Below are 25712 nucleotides of genomic sequence, written 5' to 3' on the forward strand. Positions count from 1 at the left end.
CAGCCTGGGCAACAGAGAAAGACTCCATTTCAAAAAAAAAAGAGTCATTACTAAAATCTTTAAAAAGTCACCAAAGTATATGAGAAAGAACATGGGTTTTTAAGTCACGGGAATTGGGGTAAAAACTGAGTTTAGCCAGAATATGATTTGGGCAAATTACTGTAACTCTCTGAGCCATGACCCTTATCTTTCAAATAAGGAAAATACTGGCCATATTGGACTCCTTTGTGCCTGCAACACAAAAGCTACTTAGGAAATGTTAGTTTCCATCCCTCCCTACTTCTTCCCTGTGTCCCAGAGCCCAATCTCACTGGTCCTATGTCCTGTGCAAGGGATAGGAGCACTACCCACCTGCCATGCAGAAGCTTCCAAAATGAAGCTGCTACCAGCAAGAAGTAATTGTTCTCTGCTCTTCCTATCGCACGTCTGTCTGCATCGTTAGGGCTTTCAGGTATACTGGGACAGGATGCTTTCCAACCCTCGAAAGGCCTAGAGAGAAGCAGGATGCCCGGCCACAGACTGCGTACCACTCACAGCTGAGATCCCTTTCCAGCTAACTCCAGCTCGGAGTTCCTCCCTTTCACTCCATTTTTCTCTTGGATAATCCCCGTTCTTTTGCTTCTTGGATCCCCCTTCGACATTCTGCCCTCTCCTCCACTCCGGATTAAACAGCCTGACAAACTGGATTTGCTAACCCAAAAATCAAAGCAGAGGCCTCTACTCTGGCAGCTCTCTGCTGCCCCCTCTTGTCGCCAAATGGAATAGGTCACTGCTCTTGCCACAAAAATCTCATTTCACGTTTCAGGAACTTGCAGCACTTATTATGGTCAGGGCCAGGCATTGTGCTAGGTATTAGAGATTCAACAGTGAGCAAAATAAGCAAAATCAGAAAATGCCTTGTTCTCATGGAGCTTACACTGCAGTGAAAAAGGCAGGCGTTAAACAAATAATCATATTAGTAAGTATAATATCAGAACTCAAAAGTGTGATTAAATGCTGAGAGGCCGGGTGGTGGCTCACACCTGTAATCCCAGCACTTTGGGAGGCCCAGAAGGGAGGATGGATGGAGGTCATGAGTTCAAGACCAGCCTGGGCAACACAGTGAGACTCAATGCCTACAAAAACATTTTTTTAATTAAGGCATGGTGGTGCACGTCTCTAGTCCTAGCTAATTGGAAGCTGAGACAAGAGGATTGCTTGAAACCAGGAGTTCCAGGCTGCAGTGAGCTACAATCATACCACTGCACTCCAGCCTGGGCAACAGAACAAAATCCTGTCTCTTAAAAAAAATAATTTTTTTAAAATAAATGCTATGAGAGCCTATAATATGGAATCTGACCTTGTCAGGTCAAAGAAGTCTTCTTGGAGGTGGTGGTTAAGGCTGAAACTGAAGGATGAGTGGAATAAACAGAAAAAATGAGGAGAAGGAAAAAGTCCAGAGGGGGAAGCAGCTTGAGTATAAGGTCTAGGGTAGGAGGAGCATGTTAGGATGTTAGGAGGGAAACAAAGAAAATCGGTGTAGCCAGAGGAAGGGAGAGGGTGGAGGAAGGAGCAGCAGAAGGGGCTCAGTGGGCCAGGCATGGTGCCTCACGCCTGTAATCCCAGCACTTTGGGAGGCTGAGGTGGGCGGATCACTTGAGGTCAGGAGTTCAACACCAGCCTGGCCAACATGGTGAAACCCCCATGTCTACCCAAAAAATACAAAAATTAGCCATGCCTGGTGGTACATGCCTGTGGTCTCAGCTACTCAAGAGGCTGAGGCAGGAGAATCACTTGAACGCTGGAGGCGGAGGTTTCAGTGAGCCAAGACTGCACCACTGCACTCCAGCCTGGGTGATAGAGCAAGACTCCGTCGCAAAAAAAAAAAAAAAAAAGGGGGTCTCGGTGGATGCAGGTGGGTAAATGGTGAATGAGAGGCTACTATAGTGACCCAAGTAAGAAGTAGTTTAGATTCAAGATGTTAAGGCAGAGCTTGAAAGAAGTGAAAAGATTTAGAAAAAAAGAATTCGAAAATTTTTTAGTTACTTAATAAATATATTCCAAAGAATTTTATGATAGATTGGAAACCCACCAAAGGTAAAGGGAGGGAAGGCTCCAAGGATGAATACTAGTTTCTTGGTTTGCGTAGCAGATGGGGACTGCAACCACTATCTGGGTTTGGTGGTAACTGTGTGATCCATAAATTGGACAGCAAGCAGCTAACAGGTTATCCCCATATGGGACTCAGAAGAGAGGTCTGGAGTGAAGATGTGAGTGCCTGTGCAAGCTGCAAAAGGGCTGCCAGCCGGGGTGGTGGGGGAGATTGCTAAGCCAATAGTTCTCAACACTGAGTGGGACCTCGAGGGGGCTTTTTGGAATTTTACAGGGTGGGGGAAATGAGGACGGGTGTCTCACAGCAATTTGGGACTGCTACTGCCATTCAGTGGGAGAAGACTAGGAATGCCAGACATCTTGCAAAGCACAGCACAGTTCACAGAGAAGAAACGTCCCATGTCCCATAGCCCCCTACATGCCCAAGCATATAAATATTGAAATACTTATTTAATATAAATTATTTCCCTTTATATTACAGATAGGGCATTATATATACAAATTGTTACAAGAGGCGGGCATTTAGGCTAAGAGGATTGTGAATTGGTTGGGTACAGTAGATCACACCTGCAATCCCAGCACTTTGGAAGGCTAAAGTGGGTGAATTGCTTGAGCTCAGAAATTCAAGACGAGCCTGAGCAACATGGTAAAACCCCATTTCTACAAAAAATACAAAACTTAGCAGGGCATGGTGGCACACTCCTGTGGTCCCAGCTACTTGGAAAGCTGAAGTAAGATCGCTGGATCCTGGGAAGTCGAGGCTGCAGTGGGCCATGATCATGCCACTGCACTCCAGTCTAGTGACAGATGGAGATCCTATCTCAAAAAAAAAAGGCTGGGTGCAGTGGCTCACACCTGTAATCCCAGCACTTTGGGAGGCCAAGGCAGGCGGTTCACCTGAGGTCAGGAGTTCGAGACCCACCTGGCCAACATGGTGAAACCCCATCGATACAAAAACTAAGAAAATTAGCTGGGTGTGGCGGCACCCATCTTTAGTCCTGGCTACTTTGGAGGCTGAGGCGGGAGGATCTCTTGAGTCTGGGAGGCGGACGTTGCAGTGAGCTGAGATGGCACCACTGCACTCCAGCCTAGGCGACAGGGTGAGCCTCCATCTCAAAAAAAAAAAAAAAAAAAAAAAAGGATTGTGAACCACCGGTCCAGGAGGAGTCTAAAGTGAGAACCATAAAATGCCTTGGATTGAGTCTTGATGAATTGCCACATCCAAAGGCCAGCAAGACAGAGTGGCCTTGCAAGGGCAAATGATGAAGAAAAACAGAAATGCTGGGTTACAGAAGCAAAGATATTTCAAGAAGAAAGGCATAGTTAATGATATCAAGTATTGCTAAGAAGTCAAATAGGATGAGAACTAAAAATTACCTGCATTTTATTTAGCAATATGGAGGATTTGGCAACAGGGAGGTGGTTGATAATTCACCCAGAGCTCTTTCAGTGGAGGAATGGCCCAGAGCCCGAGTCGAGAGTTGAGAAGTAAGAAATTGCAAGAGAGTCAGGCACAGTGGCTCACGCCTGTCATCCCAGCATTTTGGGATGCCGAGGCAGAAGAATCAGTTGACGGCAGGAGTTCAAGACCAGTCTGGGCAACATATCGAGACCCCATCGCTATAAAAAATTTAAAAATAAAAAATTAGCCAGGCATGGTGGCATGTGCCTGCAGTGGCAGCCATTTGGGAGGCTAAGGCAGGAGGATCACTTGAGCCCTGGACCTGGGAGGCTTGGGCTTGGGAGGCTTCAGTGAGCCATGATTGCACCACAGCACTCCAGCCTGGCAACAGACTAAGACCCTGTCTCACCAAAAAAAAAAAAAAAACAGAAAAGAAGTGGAGTGAGAAGACAGAGATGCTATGATATAGTTCTCAGGGAAGTGAGGTTCTACAGTAGGAATGATGGAGGAGGTGAGAAGATAAATAGGAGGTTGTTCTTCTGTTTAAGGGAGAGATTTGTCTACATAGGTTTGCTTACATGACCTTCATCCCTCCAACGGAAACTGATGACCTGGCTCCCTCCATTCAGGGGAGCTTAAGCTGGCTGAAGTCGGTAAAAGAAGAAGAGAAGAAGCTGGGATCATGGGCAGCCCCTGATGCTGGGGCCCAGAATCAGACCCCCCGCTCCATTCACAGAATGTGATATTTTAGAGAGCCCATAAAATTCACCTTATTGGATTACATGAAGTTAAGTTCAAGTTTGTGAGTTCTGACTTGATCCCTCACATTCTAGGTTCCTATGAGCAGGTAAACAGGCAAGGGAGTAGCAGAGACTGTCCTAACTCATTCCGATGTCAAAGACAAAAAGGAGGTTGTTTAAAAAATATATACTATCTCAGCTGGCGGTGACTCACATCTATAATCCTAGCACTTTGGGATGCCACAGCAAGAGGATCACTTGAGGCCAGGAGTTCAAGACCAGCCTGGGCAACAAAATGAGACCCTATCTGCTAAAAAAATAAAAATAAAAAATAAAAATAAAAATAAATAAAAATATATAGCCGCCGGGCATGATGGTGCACTCCTATAGTTTTTTTTTTTTTTTAGACGGAGTTTCGCTCTTGTTGCCCAGGCTGGAGTGCAATGGCACAATCTTGGCTCACTGCAACCTCTGCCTCCCGGGTTCAAGCAATTCTCCTGCCTCAACCTCCCGAGTAGCTGGGATTATGCCACCATGCCCAGCTAATTTTGTATTTTTAGTAGAGATGGGGTTTCTCCATGTTGGTCAGGCTGGTCTTGAACTCCCGACCTCAGATGATCCACCTGCCTAGGCCTCCCAAAGTGCTGGGATTACAGGTATGAGCCACCGAGCCCGGCCTACTCCTGTAGTCTTAAACTACTCAGGAGACTGAGGTGAGAGGATCATCAGAGCTCAGGAACTTGAAGCTGCAGTGAGCCGTGATTGCACCACTGCACTCCAGCCTTGGCAACAGAGTGAGACTCTGTCTCAAAAATCAATCAATTAATTAATTTAATTTAATTAAAAACACTATCCAGACGTTCATCAGGCCACATGTTTAAGATCAGTGAAATTTATAAATGTTATACCTCAATTTAAAGCTTGTTTTAAAACACCACTCTCGGTAAACATGCCCCAACTTTAGATACAATGTGTCCCTGAAGAGCTTTTTTTTTTTTTTTTTTTTTGAGACAGAGTTTCACTCTTGTTGCCCAGGCTGGGCAACTGCAGCCACTGCCTCCCGGGTTCAAGCAATTCTCCTGCCTCAGCCTCCTTAGTAACTGGGATTACAGGCACCAGGCACCACGCCCAGCTAATTTTTTGTATTTTTAGTAGAGATGGAGTTTCACCATGTTGGCCAGGCTTGTCTCGAACTCCTGGCCTGATGTGATCCACTCGCCTCAGCCTCCGAAAGTGCTGGGATTACAGGCGTGAGACACCATGCCTGGCCTGAAGATCACTTCTTAAGGGGATTACAGATATAAAGTAGACTCTACCTGTATATGAAGTATTACCTATCTCGTGGTCAGTATTGAATGAGTAGGAAAATGTGAAGTAGTGAAAAATGAGGACTGTCTCTACTTCATTTTGATGTTAAATATTTTTAGAAAAGTGTTGACCATAAGCTATGAGGCTCACAGTGATCTTGTCTAAATAGCTGGAGAGACTTTAGGAATGACAGCACAGTGAAGACACAAAGAAGCTGTAGGAAAAAGTAATTGTTCATTGACAAGGCTGCAAAATTTGCTCACCTAGCACTCAGTGTTGCAGAGGAAGTGAAGTATATCTTCTCTGTAACTAATCCAGTTATTCTCATGAGTCCCCATCCACTGGGCATACAAAAGTAAAACAACAGATTCAATCCGATCTAAGGCAAAACCTTAAAACTGATCTCAGGTAACATTCACTCTAAGTAAAAATGGCTGCCTTTTAGATTTCCCAGGTCCTACCTCCCTCCCCAGCCTTCTTCCATGACTACATTTGCCAGGGGAAAGGAGGGCCTAGAAGCCATGTAATGTCTGTCCTCTGATTTCTCCGACCTCAGAATGCTGAAGTCGGCACCTGGCGTCCTTGTGATCTGGCCCCTAGGGACCGTCTCAGGGCCTGGGGGATGTTCCACTGAGGACTCAGCCCCACTCAGGGCTCACAAGGGTACCTTCTCTGGAATAACCACATAATTTATGGTATAACTGAGACAAGTTGGTACAACTGTATGGTATGGTACAACTGTACAAGTGTGCTAGTTGTACCATAAATTATATGGTTATTACAGAAAGTATCAGTGACAGAGGGTACCAACTGCAGAGAAGCGTACGACAGCAGGTGAAAGCCGGGCTGTCCTGAGCAAACAAGCATACAGCCCCCTGCAGAGGAATCGCTGCCACACAGTCTGCCCAGGCTTTGGCCCAGGTGCTCATTTTATAACTTCACTTTAAGCAGAACATCTAATGTGGGAACAAAGGGGCTTGGTGAGCAGCCAGACATGGTGGCACACACCTGCCATCCCAGCTACTTGAAGGGCTGAGATGGGAGGATCAAGAACAGCCTGGGTAACGTAGGACACCTTGTCTCTTAAAAACAAAAACAAAAAAGGCCCAGGTGTGGTGGCTCACGCCTGTAATCTCAGCATTTTGAGAGGCCAAGGTGGGCAGATCACCTGAGGTAGGGAGTTCAAGACCAGCCTACCAACATGGAGAAACCGTGTCTCTACTAAAAATACAAAATTAGCTGGGCATGGTGGCACATGCCTGTAATCCCAGCTACTTGGGAGGCTAAGGCCGGAGAATCACTTGAACCCAGGAGGCAGAGGTTGCAGTGAGCCAAGATCGCGCCATTGCATTCCAGCCTGGGCAACAAGAACGAAACTCTGTCTCAAAAAAAGAAAATAATTATCTTGCTATAACCAGTAATTACAAAGAAAAAAATTTTTAAAAACCAAAAGATTGGAAAGCAGACCACAAGCCCACCGCCTGCCCAGCCAATCTATCAAAATAACTAGTTTATCTCAAAACCTGTTGTCTTTATGGTTTCCTCAACTTAACACAACATTTCTAAAATCTTGTCTTCAAAAGTTATCCCCAAAGCAAGATTTGGGGTTGGCAAGAGCAAATATAAAGACTGATCTCGGCCTGGCGTGATGGCTCACGCCTATAATCCCAGCGCTTTGGGAGGCCAAGGTGGGCAGGTCACAAGGTCAAGAAATCAAGACCATCCTGACCAACATGGTGAAACCCCATCTCAACTAAAAAATATAAAAATTAGCCATGTGTGGTAGTGCATGCCTGTAGTCCCAGCTACTTGGGAGGCTGAGGCAGGAGAATCACTTGAACCCGGGAGGCAGAGGTTGCAGTGAGCCGAGATCTCGCCACTACACTCCAGCCTGGTGACAGAGCGAGACTCCGTCTCAAAAGGAAAAAAGAAAAAAAAAAAAAACTGACCTTCCTCATCTCCTCTCTCCTGCTTCTCTTCCCAACACCTAAGACTAAAAGACATAAGGCTGTCTCCCCTTCCTTCAACCATGGAGTGTCAAGGCTCCTGACCAAGCTGTCACCACTGGAAGCAACACGCTCTCAACAGGAGAAATCTAAGCACTGAGTGTTCCAGTCTTCATTCTTATTATGTTAAAGGAGGAGCTAAAGAAATTTTTTAAATCCCTTCAAGAGAATAGTCTGACTTTAGACTCTTATTATTTTATAGGAAAGACCCTATTATGAATGTCAAAACTGAATATGAATGTCAAACTTTTCTCCTGCAATAGTCCTATTCTCCCCAAAACAGATGGATGCTTTAGACTAACAAGGGAGATGGTAACCCATTCAAGAGAAGAAGAAGAAAAGCTTTTTCCCCCACAAAACCATCTTGATTAGTACAGCTTTTAAATACATTTGCTGTGGTTTGAATGTGTCTCCCAAAAAGCATGTGTTGGAAACTTAATCCCCAACACAACAGTGTTGGGGGGTGTGGCCTAATGGGAGGTGGTTAGATCATGAGGGCTCCACCCTCTGAATGGATTAATGCCGATGATAAAAGGGCTTGAGGCTATGAGTCCAACTTCTTGCTCTCTCACTCTTTTTGGCATCTTCCACCATGGGATGACACAGCAAGAAGGACCTCGCCAAGTGATGACCCCTTCCATCTTAGACTTCCCAGCCCCCAGAACCATGAGCCAATAAATTTCTGTTGCATAGTAATTACCCAGTCTCCAGTATTCTGTTACAGTAGCACAAAACAGGCTAAGACAATATTATAATCCTATTGCCACTGCTCTTTAACTTTGTACAGTAGTTCATCTGAACAAACGTATGATGCTAAGTCACAGAATACAACTTACTGGGCATCCACCCTGCCCCAGGCAATATGTTGTGTACTCTACATGAATTATACTCGAACCTTACAAAAACCCTAAAGAAAATGGTTTTATATTTTCATTTTACAAATAAGAAGAGAAGCTTAAAGATATTAAGTAATGATGCCAATGTCAGAGATCTAACATGTGGTGATGAATTCAGCCCAATATTTATTGCAGTACTCTCGGACCCAAGGTCTTTCCATTACTCCAGTTTTTCAAGCAATTCAGGGTAGAGAGTTTAGTTATGACATGCCTCACATCACCCCTCTCCCTGCCAAAGAAGTCACTATTATCTCTGCAAAGTATGGAAATGTATAAAATTAGATCTGCCATTGTTCATAAAGACAGAAGTTGTTTCTGTCAAACTGAGTATGTAATCTTTGTTTGACTAATGTAAATCAACTTTGGCTTCTTTCTTCCAAGGAATAATACAGTATAAAATAGAGCATGTGGGGCGTTACAAAGAAGATATGTACTTTCTATAATTCATGGCAGATGCATGAAGCAATTGAGGGGGAGGGCAGATGGAGGAAAGGGAGGAAGAGACAGTGACAAAAAGCTGAGCAAGAAAAGGTACAGGAGGTATGGGTGTATGCAACCAATGACGAGGAGAAACACTTGATCTTAACTAAAATGAAAAAAATAATAATAATAATGGGCCGGGCAGGGTGATTCATGCCTGTAATCCCAGCACTTTGGGAAGCCGAGACAGGCGGATCACTTGAGGCCAGGAGCTCGAGGCCAGCCTGGCCAAGGTGGTGAAACCCTATCCCTACTAAAAATACAAAAATTCGCTGAGCATGGTGGTGGGCACCTGTAATCCCAGCTACTCAGGAGAGTGAAGCAAAAGAATCACTTGAACCCAGGAGACAGAGGTTGCAGTGAGCCGGGATTGCACCACTGCACCCTAGCCTGGATGACAGAGTGACTCTGTCTCAAAAAAAAAAGAAAAAAAAAGGTTCCAGTTTATACATAAGCCTAGCAAACTTTCCCATGTGCCAAAACTCATCACCCTCTACTCCACCAACGCCATTACCAACCCCCATTTCACACCCAGGCTGTGACTGAGAAAATCTATGACTTGTATGAGCATAATGGTGTCCTGGCACCAAATGTCATTATTACCCTTGGAAGACAGAGCACTGGCTAGGGAGATCAATGTTACAGGATGAGCAAAAGCCAAAGTAACTTGTTTGCCCCCAAAAAAAAAAAATCAAAAATGGTCCTTTCATCTTTGTGCCTTCAACTCCTCTCAATCTTTTGGTAACTTAACCAGGGGTGCTTGGAAAACCAAATTTAGAGGCTGAAAGTAGGAAACCTGGGAATTTAGAGTGTGATCGTTTCCCTTTGCTTCAAACTATGGGACAATTTGACTAGGAAGGTTGCAAACTGCTGAACATCATGTATGAAAATAAAAACTAGTGTTTAGTTACCTTGAGAAAAAAGGGAATATGGACCACCCAAGCCAATCACGTGTCAAAGACTTGAGAAAAACCAGGAGTTTTACAGTTATTGCTCACAGAAGAAATTTAAAGACATCATTTCATTTATTTTTTTTTCTTTTGAGACAGAGTTTTGTTCTTATTGCCCAGGCTGGAATGCAATGGCAGGATCTCGGCTCACCGCAACCTCCGCCTCCTGGGTTCAAGCAATTCTCCTGCCTTAGCCTCCTGAGTAGCTGGGATTACAGGCATGCACCACCACACTTGGCTAATTTTGTATTTTTAGTAGAGACGGGATTTCTCCACGTTGGTCAGGCTGGTCTCGAACTCCTGACCTCAGGTGATCTGTCGCCTCAGCCTCCCAAACTGCTGGGATTACAGGAGTGAGCTACCATACCCTGCCAATGACATCGTTTTAAAGAAAACTAGGACTACTTGTATACTGTGTGGCAGACAACTAACTCAGATGACCCCAGAGCCCCATCAGCCTCAAGAGTTTTACGGTTTTATGGCAACATGCACACTTACCCTTGGAAAGTGTGCATTCTGGGTCTGTGTGGGCCTGGGTGGAGATAGTAGAGAAGGATTTCAAAGTCACCCCTACTGGATCCATGCTTTTGCTCAGCATCAGCTAAGTACCTCATTCAAAGCAGAGACCAATCGCTTTCACACTCTCAGATATCACCAGATGCCATATTAGTCCAATAATTAAGTGCTCCTCAAAGACTAATCATGCCCATGTGGCTAAAAGTGTACCCTAGGTGGCCAGGCACGGTGGCTCACACCTGTAATCCCAGCACTTTGGGGGGCCAAGGCAGGCAGATCACTTGAGGCCAGGAGTTCAAGACCAGCCTGGCCAATATGGTGAGACCCAGTGTCTACCAAAAAATACAAAAATTAGCCAGGCACAGTGGCACAAGTGCCTGTAGTCCCAGTCATGTGAGAGGTTGAGGCACAAGAATCGCTTGAACCTGGGAGGTGGAGGTTGCAGTGAGCTGAGACTGAGTCCCTGCACTCTAGCCTGGGCAACAGAGCAAGACTCTGTTTAAAAAAAAAAAAAAAAAGAATACCCTAATTGCATAATTCCTTTGAAGGAATCATCAAAATTCACATTCTTGATTACAAACAATTTTCCAATTTCAACACAAAACATTCCTGGAAACTTTTGTTACAGGGCTGATGTATTAAAGAGGATTATATATTTCCAAAGGCATAATGCTGTAATTGGATTTTTTTTTTTTTTTTACCAATCAAAGCTAACACCAAATAAATAATAGGCATATAGGAGCAATAACAAAAGATAAAACCAAAGATACATCTACAAATTCCCATGATGAAGCTTAGAGATTTTATATTTAGTCATAAATCTTAGCAGTGGAAACCACCTAAGAGATCTTCTAGGAGCTGTCCCCAACACATTCCCTCTGAGGGACCACACCATTATCTCCTGGGAAGCTTCATAAAGAGCACAGATTTTGGGACCTGGCACAGTGGCTCACACCTATAATCCTAGCACTTTGGAGGCTGCAGTGGACAGATATCTTGAGCCCAGGAGTTTGAGACCAGCCTGAGCAACATAGTAAGACGCTGTCTCTATTTAAAAAGTAAAATACAGCCAGGCACGGTGGCTCACGCCTGTAATCCCAGCACTTTGGGAGGCCGAGGTAGGCAGATCACATGAGGTCTGGAGTTCGAGACCAGCCTGGTTAACATGGTGAAACCCCATCTCTACTAAAAATTAGCCAGGCGTGGTGGGCACGTGTAATCCCAGCTACTCGGGAGGCTGAGGCAGAAGAATTGCTTGAACCTGGGAGGTGGAGGTTCCAGTGAGCCAAGATCACGCCACTATATTCCAACCTGGGCAACAACAGTGAGACTCCGCCTCAAAAAAAAAAAAAAAGTAAAATATAAAGTAAAAATAAAAAACAACACAAGTTCCCAGGCCTCATTCCTATTGGTACGGGTAGGAAACAAAATGCTGTCTCTTAATTTTTCCAGGTGATTCACATGTACATTTAGATTTGGGAATGCTAGATTGGTTATGTGAATTGTTCACAGTTACATGACTAGTATTAGAGCTGGATCTCAAACCTAGATATTCTGACTTCCAAATCAATGCTCTTTCCACATCAGAGTGCCTGCTATACGGAAATCCCAAATATGCTGCTTTATATATAAAGGCCTGAATATACTAAACATTATAGTGCTAGAATACATTAAAATGTGCAACCAAATAGAAATATTTAGCTATCAAAAAGCTATTAAAATATTTTAACTAATTCCACATGCATTTTTTATTATAAAAGAATTTTCAGGATAAACAAAATAATCAAGGTCTAAGTAAGCTCTTCAAAGGACATTTGCACTGCTCCTTTAAATTTTGATAAATTTCCTTGTAGCATAAAGAAGTACTTAAAATCATTCATTGAGGCCAGGCACAGTGACTCACACCTGTAATACCACACTTTGGGAGGCCGAGGCAAGTAGAACACCTGAGGTCAGGAGTTCGAGACCAGCCTGACCAACATGGCAAAACCCCATCTCTACCAAAAATACAAAAAGTAACCGGGCGTGGTGGCACACACCTATAATCCCAGCTACTCAGGAGGCTGAGGCAGGAGAACCACTTGAACGCAGGAGGCAGAAGTTGCAGTGAGCCGAGATCACAACACTGCACTTCAGCCTGGGCAACGGAGTGAGGATCAGTCTCAAAAAAAAAAAAAAATTATTCATTAATCATTCTTTTCAAAAATAGCCCTGCAGAGTCTGGGCAACATAGGAAGACTTTATCTTTACGAAAACTAAATTTGAGGCTGGGTGCAGTGGCTCACACCTGTTATCCCAGCACTTTGGCAGGATGAGGCAGGTGGATTACCTGAGGTCAGGAGTTTAAGACCAGCCTGGCCAACATGGTGAAACCCCATCTCTACTAAAAATACAAAAACTAGCCGGGCGTGGTGGCGGTGTCTATAATCCCAGCTACTCGGGAGGCTGAGGCAGGAGAATCACTTGAACCCAGGAGGCGAAGATTGCAGTGAGCCAAGATAACACCACTGTACTCCAGCTTGGGTGACAGAGCAAGATTCAGTCTCCAAAAAAAAAAAACTAAATTTGAAAAATTAACGAGGCATGGTGGTATGTATCTGTGGTACCAGATACTCAGGAGAATGAAGTGGGAGGATCACTTGGGCCTAGGAGGTCTAGGCTGCACTGAGCTGAGATTGTGTCACTGCACTCTAGCCTGGGCAACAGAGCAAGACACTGTCTCAAAAAATAAATAAATAAATAAATAAATAAATAAATAAATAAATAAATAAATAAAATAAAAAGCCAGGCGCGGTAGCTCATGCCTGTAATCCTAGCACTTTTGGAGGCCGAGGCAGGCACATCATGAGGTCAGAAGATTGAGACCAGCCTGGCCAACATGGTGAAACCCCATCTCTACTAAAAATAACAAAACTTAGCTGAGTGTGGTGGCACATGCCTGTAATCCCAGCTACTCGGGAGGCTGAGGCAGGAGAATGACTTGAATCTGGGAGGCAGAGGTTGCAGTGAGCCAAGATCACACCACTGCACTCCAGCCTGGGCAACAGAGCAAGACTCCATCTCAAAAACAAAAAAAAAACAGAAGTTTCCCTGCAGCAGGTCCACATTAAGCATTTTACTTATAGGACCCTCTTGAATCTGATTCTCTTATTCATCTTGTCTTTGCTCTTCCTAGCTTTGTTTTCTCTCCATCCCTCACCAAGACACCCCTCCTACTGCCATATTCCCAACGTGTGGAGGAGAAAGGAAGTCCCAGACGGCATGATGGAAAGGCCAGCTAATGGGAAGGCCACTGATTCCTCTTTCATGACCCTGCTACTTAGGACCTAGAGTTTAACGCAGCTCCGTGGGTTCTTTAAAAACAAACCAAGTAAGCATAAAAGCTACTTGATTCCTTTTTCCCCTTCCCATGATCACTCGTGGCCTCCTGTAGAACTGGAGAGAGCTCCTGCGCAGGGCACTAGACCTTGGCTTTCGGTGCAGTGCTGCTGATGATTCCAGGAGGACCACCTGGAATCAGCTATGGCCCCAGAAAGGAGGTTCCAACCCTCCCCAGAGCAAGGCTCACTGATGTGCACCTCCACTCCTGCTAAAGCCACTGCAGGGCAGCTCCTCACTACCTGGGGGCTCCCACATCACCTAACAGGGCCTTGCCGCCTCCTGGGGTCTTCCCTGCCACTGCCACCAGATAACAAGAGGCTGGCTGGGCACACACGCAGGTGCACTGGCTCGCTGGCTAGTGCTGCAGACACTGTCACTGGCTCTAGTTTTCCCAGCGGCTGTCCAAGAAACAAACTAACATGACCCAGAGTGCTGGGGAAACCTTTGATCAATCACAAACAGGAAGGAGACAGGGAGGAACTGAAAAATATTTTCTTATTCATTCCTCCCTATCCAAGACATGTTTCCTTTCCAGAGACTTCTCACGACTATGCTTCCTGGTGAAACTGCCATCTACATGCTCTTTACTTTTAATATTTTGCTCATAATTTATTCATATCTTGCTTAATTTTATTTAGTTTTTAATTTTTTTTTTTTTTTTTTAGATGGAGTCTCGCTCTGTCACCCAGGCTGGAGGGCAGTGGCGCGGTCTCAGCTCACTGCAACCTCCACCTCCCAGGTTCAACTGATTCTTCTGCCTCAGCCTCCCGAGTAACGGGGACTACAGGCATGCACCACCACATCTGATTAATTTTTGTATCTTTAGCAGAGACAGGGTTTCACGATATTGGCCAGACTGGTCTCGAACTCCTGACCTCATGATCTGCCCACCTCGGCCTCCCAAAGGGCTGGGATTACAGGCGTGAGCCACGGCGCCCGGCCAATTTTCTTTTTTTTTTTCTTTTTTTTTTTTTTTTTTTTTTGAGATGGAGTCTTACTCTGTCACCCAGGCTAGAGTGCAGTGTTGTGATCTCCGCTCACTGCAACCTCCACCTCCCGGTTCATGTGATCCTCCTGCCTCAGCCTCCAGAGTAGCTGGGATTACAGGCGTGCACCACCACTCCAGGACAATTTTGGTATTTTTAGTAGAGATGGGGTTGCACCATGCTGGCCAGGCTGTTCTCGTACTCCTGACCTCCAGTGATCTACCTGCCTCAGCCTCCCAAAGAGCTGGGATTACAGACCTAAGTCACCATACCTGGCCTAATTTTGTTTTTATATAATTTTTTTCAATTTTTTTTTAAGTTGAAAAACCATTTATTTCACCGTAAAGAAAAAAAGTGATCCAACTCTATAGATCTAGCCTTTGGACCAAAAAAAGACCCAGGGGGCAGTGAGACCCTCGCCAGGGTCATTCCCAAATCCAACAGCCACAGGAGGCAGGGAGGAGACAGCACGGCCCCCACCACAGTTTCTGAGGCCTGCTGGGAGAATAGAACATGAATGGGAAGCTACAGAAGTATTGAAGGACAGAAGAACAGGAAAATGGGCAGAAGAGGAAAGGAAAGGAAGAGCAGGTCTCAACTTAGCAAGGTAAATTAAGGTCCACGGTTCCTGAGGGACTGAACGCACCGAGCCGAGAACGTCTCGGAGACTGGGTACCACCAAGGGTATGTATTCTCATGCACGATCACAGCTCAGAATTTCAACCCACACACATCCCACCGTGAAACTCTGTGTTATCAAGACCCCTGATGGCCGCCACTGAATCCTCTGCCCACATGCAACTTGGTTGAGGTTTTGCTCTTATTCTTGCTGGCTTCCATGTTGATCTTTACCCCATGAAGCTTGTAATGGTGCATTACAAGCATCTTCCTCTGCAGTTTTGGCATCTTCCTCTGCAGTTTTATCTTTTATGTGCACAAAGCCTAATTCTTAATGATGCTACATTCCAGCACCTTCCCATACTGCTCGAAGAGTGAGCGAATCTCCCGCTCTGTCGCCTCCCGGGGCAGGTTTCTGACGAACAGCTTCACCATCCTGACAGCAGCCAGCACAGAAATCAGCAGGGCCTCCTCCTCGAGGCGCAGATGCTTCTGACTAAACGCTGAAATGGCGGCCAATTTTCTTCAACTTTTATTTTAGAATCAGGAGGTCCATGTGCATGATGCTGAAGTTTACGGTATGAATGATCTCGTTACCCAGGTACTGAACGTGGTAGTACCCAACAGCTTTTCAACCTTTCCCCCCTCCCTCCTTCTCCCCTCTAATAGTCCCCAGTGTCTATTGCTGCCATCTTTATGTCCCTGCCTACCCAATGTTAAGAGTTCCCACTTCTAAGAGAGAACATGTGGTATCTGCTCCTACATTAATTCTGATTCACTTAGGATAATGGCCTCCAGCTACAGCTGCATTCATGTTGCTGCAGAGGACATGATTTTGTTATTTTTTCTGGCTGTGTAGTATTCCATGGTGTATATGAAGATTTTCTTTATCCAATCTGCCATTGATGGGCACCTGGATTGATTCCATGTCTTTGCTCTTGTGAACAGTGCTATGACGAACATGCGAGTGCATTACATCCTTTCTCTTCCTTTCCAGCATCACTTCCCTTTCCCCCTCACTCTTGCTTCCCTAGCACTGTACCCATAATGGAGCTCGAACTCCCCTAGCTAAGACAGAGGAAACTGAAGCATCAGTCACATAGCAGAGGTTCAGTTAAAATTTAAAAAAAAAAATTAATAAAAATAAAAACACAAAAGCATACTGCCAGCTTTCAAGACACTTTTACTGGAGGGGGAAAAAAACCTTATAAATGCCTCTGGATGTTTTTCTTCTAGATTTACTAATTAAATGGCTTCATCAGTTAAAAAAGGAGTCTGAAGGCAGGACATGGTGGCTCACACCTGTAATCCCAGCACTGTAGGAGGCTAAGGCAGGCAGATCACGTGGAGTCAGGAGTTCGAGACCAGCCTGGCCAACAGTGTGAAACCCTGTCTCTATTAAAAACACAAAAATTAGCTGGACATTGTGGCGCATGCCTGTAGTCCCAGCTACCTGGGAGGCTGAGGCAAGAGAATCGCTTGAACTGGGGAGGGAGAGGTTGCAGTAAGCCAAGATTGTGCCACTGGGTGGCACTATCACTAGCCTGGGTGACAGAGTGAGACTCCATCTTAAAAAAAAAAAAAAAAAAAAGAGTGTAAGAAATTTGTATTTACATTTTTAGACATAAAGTTTTGGGCTGTGAATTATATGACTGCCTACCAGTTGCATACTTAAATTTTTTCACAGGCCCTCCATGCAACCGAAATATATAGTTATCAATGATTTGATGTCAAATTTAGACACTTGTACTCAGGAAGGTAAAATATGTAGATATCAATTACCTTAAAGATTAAATATTTATATGCCTATGGAAGCAAAATATTTTGTGATCAATAATTTACTGACGTTTTTATACCCGTCAGGAAGGAAATTAATAATTGCATTTATGTTTTTTATGCATCACAGTTGCATTAAATTGATAACATGAGGTTCAACAAAGCATCTGAAAAGTCAAGGGGTTAAATAAATAAGCACAGTTAATTCTCTGTATATATACATATACACACATATATATAAAGTGTATATATACATATATACACATATGTGTGTGTGTGTGTGTGTGTATATATATATATACCTGTATTTATGAAAACAGATACCATTAAGTCATCAGCAAGACATAGTCTGGCCAGATGCAGTGGCTCATGCCTGTAATCCCAGTACTGTAGGAGGCCAAGGTAGGAGGATCGTTTGAGCCCAGAAGTTTAAGACCAGCCTGGGCAACATAGGGAGATCCTGTCTCTACAAAAAAATTTAAAAATTAGCCAGGTGTGGTGGCGCATGCCAGTAGTCCCAGGAATGCACCACTCAGGAGGCTGAGGCAGGAGGACTGCTTGAGCACAGGAGGTTGAAACTGCAGTGAGCATTGTTTGCACCATTGCACTCCAAACTGGACAACAGAGCAAGACCCTGTTCCTCTCCGACACTGTACTAGTCCGTTTTCACACTGCTGGTAAAGACAAACTCGAGACTGGGTAATTTACAAAGAAAAAGAGGTTTAATAGACTTACAGTTCCACATGACTGGGGAGGCCTCACAATCATGGTGGAAGGCGAAAGGCACATCTTACATGGTGGCAGGCAAGAGAATGAGAGCCAAGTGAAAGGGGTGAATGAGAGCCATGCAAAACGGGAAGCAGACAGGAGAGAATGAGAGCCCTTATAAAATCATCAGACCTTGTGAGATTTATTCACTATCATAAGAACAGTCTGGGGGAAACTGCTCCCATGATTCAATTATCTCCCACTGGGTCTTTTCCACAACATGTGGGAATTATGGGAGCTACAATTCAAGATGAGATTTGGGTGGAGACATAGCCAAACCATAGCACCCACAAAAAAGACATAGTATCTATCTTCAAATCACATCTCAAAGCTACCACTTTCTTCTCCTCTGCATCTCACCCTAATCCAGGACACCATCATTTCCACTTATTGAATAGAAACTGTGTTTTGCAGCTGGGCACAGTGGCTCACACCTGTAATCCCACCACTTTGGGAGGCCAAGGCGGGTAGATCACTTCAGGTCAGGAATTCAAGACTAGCGTGGCCAACATGTTGAAGCCCCATCTCTACTAAAAATACAAAAAATTAGCTGGGCATGGTGGTGTGTGCCTGTAATGCCAGCTACTCGAGAGGCTGAGGCAGGAGAATCACTTGAGAATCACTCCCGGGAGGCGGAGGTTGCAGCGAGCTGAGATCACGCCACCGCATTCCAGCCTGAACAACAGACAAGAGAGTGAGACTTAGTCTCAAAAAAAAAAGAAAGAAAGAAAGAAAGAAACTGTGCGTTGTTTCCATGTTCCTATTCTAATCAGTTCTCTGTGGAGAAGTCAGAGGGATCTTTTAAAAGCATAAATCAGAATCAAACAAAATAAAAATCAGATCATATTACCCCTGCTTAAAACCTCCTGATATTTTTCCCAAGGCACTTAGAATATATCCAAACTTCGGCCAGGCGCGGTGGCTTATGCCTGTAATCCCAGCACTTTGGGAGGCCAAGGTGTGTAGATCACAAGGTCAGGAATTCAAGGCCAGCCCGGCCAAGATGGTGAAACCCTGTCTCTACTAAAAATACAAAAAATTAGCCGGGCGTGGTGGCAGGCACCTGTAATCCCGACTACTCGGGAGGCTGAGGCAGGAGAATTGCTTGAACTCGGTAGGCAGAGGTTGCAGTGAGCCAAGATCTCGCCACTACATTCCAGCCTGGGCAACAGAGTGAGACTTCGTCTCAAAAAAAAAAAAAAAAAAAAAAGAGTATTTCCAAACTTCCCACTGTCTGATGAAACCCTGATGGCCTGGCTCCTGACTCCCATTCAAACCTTATCTTATGCTGTCTTCTTTCTCTTCCTTCCACCTTCAAACTGCTTTCTCTTCAAGTCTCTGCCTCAAATGTTAGGTCCTCAGAGAGGCCTCCCTGATCACTCTGTCTAAAGTTAAAATGCGACAGAACCTGATGGCTCACACCTGTAATCCCAGCACTTTGGAAGGCTGAGGCAGGAGGATCACTTGAGCTCAGGAGTTCAAAACCAGCTAAGGTAACATATTGAGACCATGTCTCTGTGAAAAATTAAAAATTAGCCAAGCATGGTGGCATGTGCCTGTAGTCCTAGCTACTCAGGAGGCTGGGGCAGGAGGATTTCTTGAGCCTGGGAGTTCCAGGCAGCAGTGAGCTATCATCATGCCACAGCACTCCAGTCTGGGCAACTGAGCAAGACCCTCTCTCAAAAAACTAATTAATTAATTGATTAAAGTCAAAATGCTCATCTCTATCTGGTGGCATGCTGTATACATATCTCATAAGCTCCATAAGGGCAGAGCCTGTTTTGTTTGCCACTATAACTCCCTGCACCTAACCCATAATACGTTTCTAGATATCAATCGTATAAATGAATAAACAAAAGACTCTGACAGTAGCAAGGGATACATCCTGAAACACCCTCAAATTATCCTAAATTCAAATATTATAGCATATGATTTCTTCAAAAAACATGGAGTCACGTGAACCATTTCACACGGACGCAAACCATCAAGTTAGTCCAATGTTCTACAATTTAATCTATTTAAATTGCTATCTGCTGCCTAATAAACTGCTGTTTTAAAACACTTGACTTTTGTCTTCATTTCCATTATCAGTACATGTATTTGCCTTCCTTTCTTCTGAGGGGTCATTTTCTCCACTAGGAAGCAAAATTTTTAATATTTCAAGGGAGTTCCAACATATGCAAAAAGTATATAACACAAAGCTGGTTGAGAGACAGACACCGGTTCTCAACAGTGGGCAAGTGACTCTCTGGCACCCACATTCCTTAAAGGCCAGGGGATTCGAATCTGTTACCTAGAACAATCTAGATAAGATAGATCAAACTACAACTGTAAAATCTGTAAAATAAAATATAAATAAATAAATGGTTCTGGCCGGGCACAGTGGCTCACACCTATAATCCCAGCACTTTGGTAGGCCAAGGTGGGCAGATCACATGAGGTGAGGAGTTCCTAACCAGCATGGCAAACATGTTGAAACCCCATCACTACTAAAAATACAAAAATTAACCAGGCATGGTGGTGCACGCCTATAATCTCAGCTACTCTGGAGGCTAAGGCAGGAGAATCACTTGAACCCGGGAAGTGGAGGTGGCAGTGAGCCAAGATCACCCTGCTGCACTCCAGCTTGGACAACAGAGCAAGACTCCATCTCAAAAAAAAAAAAAAAAAAAAAAAATGCAAGTTTAAATTGTTTTAATATTTTTTCCTCCTTTTTTTTTTTTTTTTTTTTTTTGAGACAAGGTCTGGCTCTATTGACCAGGCTGGAGTGCAGTGGTACAATCTTGGCTCACTGCAACCTCTGCCTCTGAGGCTCAAGCAATCCTCCTACCTCAGCCTCTGGAATAGCCAGGACTATAGGCGTGTACCACCACGTCCAGCTAATTTTTGTACTTTTTGTAGTGATAGGGTTTCCATACGTTGCCCAGGCTGGCCTCAAACTCATGAGCTCAACCGATCTGCCCTCCCCAGCCTCCCAAAGTGCTCGGATAACAGGCATGAGCCACTGCACCCAGCCTTGTTTTAATTTTTGAGAGCAAAGAAAAACAAAACAATTAAAGCTACATGGTTTTATTCTGCATGCCTATGAGATACAGTTGTCTGCTCTGCAGAATGGAGCTGCCAGCACATCTCAGAGGATTTCTGTGGGTCAGAGAATATGCCTAGACCTGGATGGGGGCCATCAATTCCATCGGCCTCAATTGCTGTAGCTGCAGTAGTGAAATCTGTGCCCTGCCTCCCAACGCCAGCCAGAAGGGAAGCCAGACAGGTTTGGGCACCTGTCACTTCTTTTTTCTTCTTTTTTGAGACGGAGTCTTGCTCTGTCACCCAGCCTGGAGTGCAGTGGCATGATCTTGGCTCACCACAACCTCCGCCTCCCAGATTCAAGCGATTCGCCTGACTCAGCCTCCTGAGTAGCTGGGATTACAGGCGTGCACCACCATGCCCAGCTAATTTTTGTTTTGTTTTGTTTTTTTGTTTTGTTTTGTTTTTTTGTTTTTTGGTTTTTTTTTAGTAGAAATGGGTTTCACCATTTTGACCAGGCTTATCTCGAACTCCTGACCTTGTTATCTGCCTGCCTCAGCCTCCCAAAGTGCTGGAATTACAGGCGTTAGCCACCGCGCCCAGCCTCATGTGTCACTTTTTTTTTTTTTTTTTTTTGAGATGGAGTCTCGCTCTGTTGCCCAGACTGGAGGGCAGTGGTGCAATCTCAGCCCACTGCAAGCTCCACCTCCCGGGTTCACACCATTCTCCCGCCTCAGCCTCCTGAATAGCTAGGACTACAGGCACCCGCCACCACGCCCAGCTAATTTTTTTTTTTTTTTGTATTTTTAGTTACAGACGGGGTTCCACCATGTTAGCCAGGATGGTCTCAATCTCCTGACCTTGTGATCCACCCGCCTCAGTCTCCCAAAGTGCTGGGATTACAGGTGTGAGCGACCACGCCCGGCCTCATCTGTCACTTCTTAACCAAAAAAAAAAAAAGGGCTACCAGATTTTCAGCCACTTTTTTTTTTTTTTGAGATGAGGTTCTATGTTGCTCAGGCTGGTCTTGAATTCTTGAGCTCAGCAATCTGCTCGCCTTGGCCTCTTAAAGTGCTGGGATTATAGGCATGAGTCACCATTCCTGGCAAGACATTAATATTTCCTATACCTACAATACTCATTTCCTTTCATGAAAAGATGACATATCAACAACATCTGATTTTTAATCTTTCCAGCTAAAAATGTAAGTTAATAAGGTTTTGCTAGATTTAGTTTGGTGTAAGGACACGGGCTTTGGTGAGCCCCATGATGTTCAGCAACATGGCAAGACTCCATTTCTACTAAAATACAAACATTAGCCAGGTGTGGTGGTGTATGCCTATAGTCCCAGCTACACAGGAGGCTGAGGTGGGGGGATCAGCTGAGCCTGAGAGGCAGAAGGTGCAATGAGCCAAGATCGCACCACTGCACTGCAGCTTAGGTGACTGAGCCAGACCCTACCCGTGAAAAAGAAAAGAAAGAAAGAATTAATGTCTTTTACATAATTAAAATTTCCCAAAAGTTATCTTATGAAACAAAGAAGCCTAGGAATTGCATAATTCATTAATAATTTTTTACCACCTTTCTGTGTAACTATCTCCTGAGACAAAATGTCTTTGTTAGTTAAATTCTAACTTATATCAAATGAATACCTGCACAGAGTTTTAAAGTGAAATGATTTTTTTCAGGCTTATAACATAAGACAGCAGTGTCCTGCCTCATCCCCACTCCCGATTTTCACATGCCAGAGCTCACCACTCCGACACTTTCAGGTGTTTCATCTATATTCATACTTCAAAAATATCTAAATAACATGCTTAATATGCTATGTTTTGATTTCTTAGCTTTTTTTTTTTTTTTTTTTTTTTTTGAGACAGAGTCTGGCTCTGTCACCCAGGCTGGAGTGCAGTGGCATGATCTTGGCTCACTGCAACCTCTGTCTCCTGGGTTCAAGCAATTCTTGCGCCTCAGCTTCCTGAGCAAGATGCCCGCCACCATGCCTGGCTACAGATGCCTGCCACCATGCCTGGCTAAATGTTTTGTATTTTTAGTAGAGATGGAGTTTTGCCATCTTGGCCAGGCAGGTCTCGAACTCCTGACCTCAAGTGATCCACCCTCCTCAGCCTCCCAAAATGCTGGGATTACAGGCATGAGCCACTACATCAGGCCTAGGATGAGGCCCGTTTCATGCATAAAATCATTTATTCAACAATGTCTACTGGCCAGGATGGGGACTCATGCCTGTAATCCCAACGCTTTGGGAGGTTGAGGCAGGAAGACCACTTCAGGCCAGGAGTTTGAGACCAGCCTTGGCAACACAGTGAGACCCCATTTTTACAAGTTTTTAATTTTTTTAAAGAAAAACAATGTCTACTGAGGCCTGCCATATGCCAGGCACTGTTCTAAGCAGTAGGGCTACAGCAATGAACAAAGCAAAGTCCCTGTTCTTCCTACGGCTGATAAACCAGTCACCAAATGAGTAAGAGAACTTCAGGGAGTGATAAGGGTTATGAAGAAAGAAAACACAGCAGGGGTTTGTGTCCTCAGAGTGGTTAGGGAGGGGAGCACTATGTCAGAGAGAAGGAGAGGAATGAGACCTCCCTGAGAAAATGTCATCTGGGCACAGATCTGACCAGTGTAAAGGAGTAAGCCAGAAATGCATCCCAGGTGGAGCAACGGCAAGTGAAAGGCTCTGGGGCTGGAAAATGCTTCCATGTCTGAGGGCTGTGAGCAGAGCAGCATGGGGAGGAGGAACAAGGAGGATGGTAAGGGAGAAGTGTGGGTAGAACGGGCGGGCTTGCAGGCTACCATAAGGACTAGGGAGTTGAATGAGGTGGGGTCATTCGAGAAGCCTGAGAGAGCTCCTGGGCTGGATTACTTTATGTCAAATACTATAAAAATAATTATTTGGGCCGGGCACAGTGGCTCACACCTGTAATCCCAGCACTTTGGGAGGCCAAGGCGGGTGGATCACCTGAGGTCAGGAGTTTGAGACTAGCCTGGTCAACATGCAGAAATCCCATCTCTACTAAAAATACAAAAACTAGCCAGGCGTGGTGACATGTGCCTGTAATCCCAGCTACTCAGGAGGCTGAGGCAGGAGAATCGCTTGAACCCAGGAGGCAGAGGTTGTAGTGAGCTGAGATCGCACCACTGCACTCCAGCCTGGATGACAGAGTGAGACTCCATCCCCCAAAAATTATTATTATATTTATTTAAATAAAAATGGAATGTCTATTTTAAACAAGGTATCTAATTGGAGCAGATACACATAAAATCTGTTGTTCAGTTATGACCTTCATCTTTTTTTTTTTTTTTTTTTTTTTGAGACAGGTTCTCACTCTGTTGCCCAGGCTAGGGTGCAGTAGCGCAATCTCAACTCACTGCAACCTCCACCTCCCAGGCTTAAGCAATCCTCCCACTGCAGCCTCCAGAGTAGCTGGGACTATAGGCATGCGCCACCATGCCCGGCTAATTTTTGTATTTTCTGTATAGCCTGGGTTTTGCCATATTGTCCAGGCTGGTCTCAAACTCCTGAGCTCAAGCAATATGCCTGCCTTGGCCTCCCAAAGTGCTGGGACTATAGGTGTGAGCCACTGTGCCTAGCCACGATCTTCATTTGTGTGTCCACCTTTGTTACTGCCAAATACTCTAATTAAGCCCATTTCTTTGCCACTTCCCAAAAAAGTCTTAAATCTGGCACACTATAAATGACAATTATCTACTATCCGCATTCAATGCACAGTTTCCAAAATAAAGCTAACTTCTGGAGAAAAAAACGAGTAAGAATCAACATGAAATGGATGAGATGAGCTGAAATCTCCACCCCAGAGAATGGGTCATAGATATGTCACTCATGAAGTCTTAGGAGATACCCAGTACAAGATGACCAGGGGTGGCGGTATAAGGAAATCTATCAAGGTTACTATCCCATCAGTGGTGACATAATCATGTTGGACTGTACTTGTTCCTTTTTTGTGCTTCTCCAACACAGAAGGGGCCTGGCAAATGGTGACCCTCCAAAGAGACATTCTAGAACTGAATGTTGAGATGGAACTAAAAGGACAGATATCAAGATTCCAAAGTAACCATGAGGAGACAGAGACTAGAGAGCTCTGCAGAAAGAGGCTGGCTGTGGTCTGCAAAATGCCAGGTGCTGGGAAGCTGTCCCATATGACTACCCAGAGCAGAGATGCAGCTTCCTAGGAAAAGAAACTATAAAAGCAACAAGTCCAGCAAGGAAATTTCAAATGCCAGGAAACCACCCCAGAATAAAAAAACTTCACTTGCATCACCTGCCAGAGCCACCCAAAGACACCAGCTACAACCACCTGCTAGGTTCAGAGGACATAAAGCCACCCAGCCAATTAAGAAATGTCCTGTCTCCTTCATTCTCCTCCCTGTCCTCACTGCAACTCTGACAGGCTCCAGAAAGCAGCTAGAGAGGGAGGGAGAAGAGGAACCAGGAAAGGGTATAGAGCAGAAAGACCACAGCAGCCTTCCAGCAGGGAAGGGGTCTGAGCTGGGGAATGCAAAAAGATACAACTGGTGGCCAGGTGCGGTAGCTCACGCCTATAATCCCAGCACTTTGGGAGGCCGAGGTGGGTGGATGGCTTGAGGTCAGGAATTAGAGACCAGCCTGGCCAGCACGGTGAAACTTGTCTCTACTAAAACTACAAAAATTAGCCAGGTGTGGTGGTGCATGCCTGTAGTCCCAGCTACTACGGAGGCTAAGGCACAAGAATCGCTCAAACACAGGAGGCAGCAGTT

General features: G+C 44.8%; 1 protein-coding gene and 1 pseudogene across 4 annotated transcripts in view; both read right to left on the reverse strand.

Moving 5' to 3' along the window:
* Positions 1-25712, reverse strand: part of FUT10 (fucosyltransferase 10) — a 114670-nt gene that overhangs the window by 60092 nt on the left and 28866 nt on the right. The window lies entirely within an intron of this gene.
* On the reverse strand, positions 15342-15933 carry LOC114680224 (RNA-binding protein 4 pseudogene; annotated as a pseudogene).

Source organism: Macaca mulatta, chromosome 8 (assembly GCF_049350105.2).
Source record: "Macaca mulatta isolate MMU2019108-1 chromosome 8, T2T-MMU8v2.0, whole genome shotgun sequence".
In the NCBI taxonomy this organism is placed as follows: domain Eukaryota; kingdom Metazoa; phylum Chordata; class Mammalia; order Primates; family Cercopithecidae; genus Macaca; species Macaca mulatta.